This window comes from Muscardinus avellanarius (genome assembly GCF_963383645.1).
Source record: "Muscardinus avellanarius genome assembly, chromosome: 12".
NCBI classification, from domain to species: Eukaryota; Metazoa; Chordata; class Mammalia; order Rodentia; family Gliridae; genus Muscardinus; species Muscardinus avellanarius.
Window position 1 is genome coordinate 65583768 of NC_137798.1, and position 6629 is coordinate 65590396.

The following is a 6629-nucleotide window of genomic DNA, read 5'->3' on the forward strand; positions in this document are numbered from 1 at the left end:
AACGAGTTATCAAGAGCCTCATTGTCCTAGTAATAGCCTCAATTAAAAATATAAAATATTCTTAGCATATAAATTTTTCTCTTAAGTACAAACACCACATTCTTCCCCCAAAAATCTCTATTATGCTGACACTAAGAAAGTAAATGCTATCCAATGAGTCTCTAAGCCTTTTTTCTTAATGAAACAGATTGATACTGTAAAATATGACTTTGATCTTTAAATCACTTGAGCTGGACTTTCCCTCCCATCCCCACTAGGGTCCTTTCAATTTGCCTCTCAATCCTTAAAAGGTGCTCTTTGGGTCAGAAGCCTGCTAACTTCTCTAGGCAGAAGTATAGACATGCAAACCAAACCAAAATAACTAAAGTCCTGGGACACAAAAAGCAGATTCACAGCTAGATATACTCAGAAAGCCCAGCACATGTGAAGGCATTGATGTTTGATTTCTGAATTGATTGTGCAGATCTGGCTCATTGGAACTTTATAAATAGCTGTCATTGCGCACAGTGATCTTTTCCAGAGAATTACTTAAAAATCAAAACTTCCTTGGGGAAATCTTTGTGATCCAGCTGTTCTTCCCAAAAGCAAGCAAATGCCCTTCTGTGGGTCCTGAAAGACTCCACATTCTGTTTCCCAGAGCCCCTGGTAGTTCCTTGAATGCTCAGAGACAAGCCAGGACTCCAGAGAGGCCAGGAGGGCTGGACCTAGAGTGTAAATTTTAAGGAGACACACACTGTCAAGGTTATATAACTGCCAGGCATCTGAGGTCAGTGTCTCCTTAAATTCTGTACTCACTGACCCGCTCTAGTCTCACTCTCCCGCTGAATCTGCCAAGTTAGTATTACAATTCAGTGAAAAACCCAGGGACATCCAGTTTTGTGCCCCAGCTCCATCCAATCTTCGCTGTGGAATTGTCCAGAACCAGCATTTGAAGAAGTTGATTGGCCTTAATATGATGATTCCAGGTCCAAGAAGGAAAGGAAAGGACTCATTAATGGAATGGTGTAAAGGAATTTGTGATTCTAAAAATCGCAACCCACTCACAGGTTCAAATGATGCCTAAAAGCTGAAGGAAAAGTCCATTCTGCTGTCTCAAGAAAAATAAGGGAACAACAATGCTGGCAACTATTATTTTTCTTACAAAATAATTTAAAAATGACCTTTGGAGAAAACAGTGATGAGGGTTTTTCTTTCTGCTTTGAAGAAAGCCTTTAAACTAGACCTAACCATTTACTTAAATTAACACGCTGCCTAAGGATTACATTCTAAAGTAGCTATAATGTTTCAACAACCTGGAGATTTACTCATCTAATTCCACTGTAGAGTCTTAGGAGGTGACACATTGTTGAAAAGATTTTTCAAATGTTTTTATGAAACCTGATGACACCCATCTGCCTTTGTGAATCACTTCTTTGGTGACCCCTATGTTGAAAATTAGTCCAAATCTTTACACACAGACTTACTTTATTTAACAGTGCAAATCTTCCCAGAAACATGTATTACAAAAGTTTTTATTTATTTATTGGTGGTACTGGGGTTCCTGGAAGCCCTTCTACCGCCGGGCCACACTCCCAGACCTATTTTATATTTTTATTTGGAAACAGGGTCTCTTAAGCCAGCGCAGCTGACTTCGAACCTGCGCGATCCTCCTGTCTCCGCCTCCCAAGCGCGGGGAATACAAGCACGCGCCACCACGCCCGGCAGAGGAAAGTGGTTTTTTTTTTTTTTAAGACTTTTTTTCCATGTCGGTTTCATCTTGCCTTAGAGGAGAGAGAGAGAGAGAGAGAGAGAGAGAGAGAGAGAGAGAGAGAGAGAGAGAGAAATATGAATGAATGAATGAATGAATGAATGAATGTAGAAAATCCGAAGGTTCTGAATTGGACGACGAAGTACCCTCCCTAGGACGAGCTCCTTTCTCCGGACACAATTTACTCCCTAAGCAGTTATCCAGCAGAGGAGAAAGAAGCATTTTTCCATTTCAGCCGACCTGACCCCTGTGAGGACATTACCCGGGTCTCTGCTCAAGCTCTTTTAGAGACTTGCAACTATTTCAAACACTCTCCAGTCCCAACGAACGCCGTTGTCCCTCCACTTAAGGACCCCTCCGCTTCCACCCGCCGCTCCCCACCCGTCTTTCCCTCCATCAGTTTATTTATAAAAATCTGGGAGGGAAGAGAGGGGAGGCTGGGATGTGTGTGCGGCGCGCTGTGGACTTGCTCTTTGTTTACATTAAACAAATGACAGGCAAAGAGCTCAAGCTAAGTCTTCCTTGACCTCGTTCTCTCTCCCTAATTTTAACCAAAAAAAAAAAAAAAAGGAAAAGGAAAAAATACTGTATCCAAAGAGAATGTGACTGGGGCGGGAGGAGGGGGCGCGGGTTTGGGCGCTATTTAACGGGGCGAGGCGGCGGCTTCCGCTCCTTTGTGAGGCGGGGCCGGGGAGGGTGGGGGGTCCCGGCGCCCGCGGGGCTGTCAGGCCGCTCAGCGTAATCAGGGCTAATGACAGCGGCCGGCTCTCGGCGGGACAATGCGCGGGGCTGCCGGGTTTTGTCGGTCTGAATGGCTAATAGGTTTGCCTGCGGGTGCGAGGGGCGGCGTCGGGGGGGCGGCGGGAGCGCCTCGAGGGGTCATTGTCTGCGCCCTGGCCCGGCGCCCCCGGAGCAGAGCGCCGGGCACCGAGGCCCCCCAGGCCCGCGGGGGAGGGCTGCGGGCGCGTGGGTCCCCTCGAGTGGTCGGGCCCCAGCGTTATTCCCCGGGAGCAGCCTGGACCCTGGCCGGAGCCCCCGGGAAGCTGACCCTTCCCCGAGCTCGAGGGCCACTCCGTGGGGACCCCTCTCCACACCACTCCGTGGGGACCCCTCACCCCGTGCCCGGGGGAAGCCTCGACATCCCGATTGTGACTGCCACACTCCTCTAGCTCCGGGAGAGCGATCCTTCAAACCCTGGGCGCGAGATTAAAGACAAACCAAGGTGAGAGAAGAAACAGCGGAGGCCGCTGGAGCTCGGAGCCCCGAGGGGACCCGCAGGCCCAACCCTGCAGCCGCCCCTGGCTCTGGCAGGGACCGAGAGCCGAGAGGTTCCAGGCTCCAAATGCGAGTTTTGCAGCCCCCGAGACCTGGAGAGGGCTTGGCGAAGTGCAGAGGCTAGGGCTCCGCCGTGGGGCGGAGAGGGAGCCCAGCACGGCGAGGAACAGAGGACCAATGTCTGCGATGGCGCAATGGAGCCTGGCTGGCCACCGGGGCCCTCCTTACGGACACCTGGGGACTCCTATTGTAAACCCTGAGCGACTTCTCAGGCAAGGCCCGGCAGCTCTTCTGCTAAGATTTCGATCCCCAAGCATCTTGAGACATACCCTACCCCGAGGAGAGAACTGCCATCCTTTCCCTGAACACCTCCTTGTCTAGGGACAAAGGGGTCTGAGAAGATCCCAGAGCCGCCCCCGCGGTTTGTAGCCTCCCTGCCTCTGCTCAAACTTCTTCCCAGGACGGCTGCTTCGCGGTGCCAGGAGGCCGCAGGTTACCTGACCGCCAACCGGTCCATCCACCAAGCCTACCCCACCCCCAAGTTCTTCTCAAACAATTCACACGGAACCATTCACTTCCTCTTCACTGATCCCTCTCCGTTTTATCTAAATGGCTGCTTTATTGCGTGTAACATTTTGTGCATTTGTTTGTCTATATATTGGGTCCTCTCCCAATAGAATGTACGCTCTTTAAGGGCAAGGATGGAATCTTAATATCTTTGTACTCCTGGCCTGAGTAGCAGCTTCTCAATAAATATTTTAAAGTTGGACGGGTTAATGGCTCTTTCTTGAAACCTGTCTGCTCCACAGTAGTGGAGGACCTTTGCTAGCTCTGAACTCAATGGAACACCATTTGAATCCTTCCAGCTCAGGTTGCCAGCTCTTGCTTGTGGGGTTCTCTGGGTGATACTGAGTGCTTGCTTCCTCCAGAAATGTGTTTTTTTTTTTTTCCAGAATCCTGTGGCTTGGGGTTCATAACATGAAAATGTTCTCTTACACAGCACATTTTCCCAAACAGTAAGGGAAGAGTTATTCCCTTAGGTTTCCAAAACTCTAGCCATTACACTTGCTACATTCTGCAAAATACAACTCCTAATATTTTTGTATTATCAAATGATAGAGGTTTCCACTTTCAAGATAACCACTGTGGTTTAAATGTACTCTCCAAAAATCACGTTGAAACTTAATCTCCAGTATAACAGTATTAAGAGGTGGGGCTTTTGTGAAGGGGTTAAATCACAAGGCTCTGCCTTCATAAATGCATCAGTGCCTTTATTATAAAGGAGCTCGAGGGAGACTGCTGGTCCCTTTTCACCCTCACACCATCCTGCCATGGGAGGACTGGTGGTGACCCCTCTGCCAAATGAACATGCAGAAAGACATTATCTTAGAAGCAAAGACAGCCCTCATTACTCAGAACATGCTGGGACCTTGCTCTTAGACCTCCCACCTCCAGAGCCGTACAAAATAAATTTCTATTATTTATGAATTGCTCAATCTAAAGTATTTCTATTTCTGTTATAGCAGAAGAAACAGAATAAGACATTAATTCCTTTTACTTTTCTTTTTCCCTCACTTCTTGTGCCCCCCCTACTCTTCTACTACACTTGTTACTGTTTTGTTTGTTTGTTTGTGGTGTTTCTGTTTTTGTTTTGCCGTACTAAGGTTTGGACCCAGGACCACTCTACCACTGAACTAAATCTTTAGGCCTTTTTACTTATTTTGAGATAATGCCTTTCTAAATTGCCAGGCTGGCCTAGAGCTTGTGACCCGCCTACCTTAGCTTCCTGAGTAGGTGACCTGCAAATAAAAAAGCAAATACAAAGCTGGTGTGGTGGAACACCCTTGTAATCCCAGTACTCAGGAGTCCGAGGCAGGAGGAGTCCAGGTTCAGAAACAGCCTCAGCAACATAGTGAAAGTCTGCTTCAAAACAAAACAAAAAAGGGCTGGGGGTACAGCTTACAGATAAAGTGCCCCTGGGTTCAATCCTCAGCATGCCCCCCAAATCAATGAATGTAATATTGTTACATTTACACTAACATGCTTTTTAAAATTTTTGTATTAAAGTCGGGTGTGGCCCATGCCTGTAATCCCAGTATTTGGGAGGCTGAGATAGGAAGCTCACAGATTCAAGGCCAGTCTCAGCAATTTAGTGAGACCCTGTTTCAAAATTTAAAAAATAAGTAAGTAAAATGGGGCTTGGAGTGTAGCTCAAAGATAGGATGAATGCCCCTGGGTTCAATCACCATCACCAAAAGAAAAAGAAAAAAAGAAACACAAAAACTCACAAACTCATAAACTCAGATAAGAAGTCCAATTTATTTTAAGGTAATGGATTGGAGCCAGGTACAATGGCACATACCTGTAATCCCAGTACTTGGGAGACTGAGACAGGAGGATACCAGGTTTGAAGCCAGCCTCAGCAACTTAATGAGACCCTGTTTCAAAACAAAATGGTGTTGGGGTGTGACTCAGAGGTAGAATGCCTCTGGGTTTAATCGCCAGTAAAACACACACACACACACACACACACACACACACACACATACACACACACACACACACACACACACACGATAGTGGATTGACATCCCACGCTATGCTTTAAGCTAGGGGATTAAACAAAAAATCAGAGTTTTCATTAAAATCTTAAATCACAAACACCTTATGAAAATCTACTTAATAACAAATTCAAATTCATCTCAATTTAAATTTTAATGGGTAGAAACAAGTGAACCATGGATAATTTTGAGTTCTGGTAAAATATATATAAGGCTGTCAGCTAGAAGGACATTTTAGCTTAGCACTGTAAATCTATAATATACCTAAGATTACTGATTTGCTGGTTTTGGGTTCTTTTTTTTTTCTTGATGAAGAGATCAGTCTTGAATTTTCCAACATGAAATCAACATCTAAGTCTTGCCCGGCATGGTGGCCACGCTTATAATCCTCATGCTTGGTAGGCGGAGACAGGAGGATGGTGCAGGTTCGAAGCCAGCCGCGCTGGCTTAGGAGACCCTGTTTCGAAATAGACATAAAAAATAGGTATCTGGGAGTGTAGCCCAGAGGTAGAAGGGCTTCCAGGAAACCCAGTGCCACCAAAAAAAAAAAAAAAAAAAAAAAAAAAAAAAAAAAAAATTTAAGTCCAGGTGGCACACATTAATTTGCTACTTGAACAGTGTGGTTGGGGGTAAATTAGTTTGTTATGCATTTTAAACATTTTCAAATGTGTGAGATTTTTTTTTATTGGTGCACTGTATCCATACATCATAGTGGGATACAAACTTTTGTAGACATACATGCACAAATCACTCAGTCAGCCCCCACCCGATCCCCACCCCATTCTCTCCCCATCCCTCCTTCCCATGCTTGGCTTAGTGTTTGACATCTAGTATTATAGCAATTTATCCAAAATTAAAAATGATAATCTCACATAACAGTTTCATTTGTCTGATACCAAGCTTTTGATGACTTAAAGATAACATTTGAATATTTCTTTTTGCTTTCTTTCTTACCAGAGAATATTTTTTTTCTATTTTTTTAGGTGAAACTATCATATATTTATATATTTATTTTTCAGAAAAAAATCTATCCTAATATGGAATAT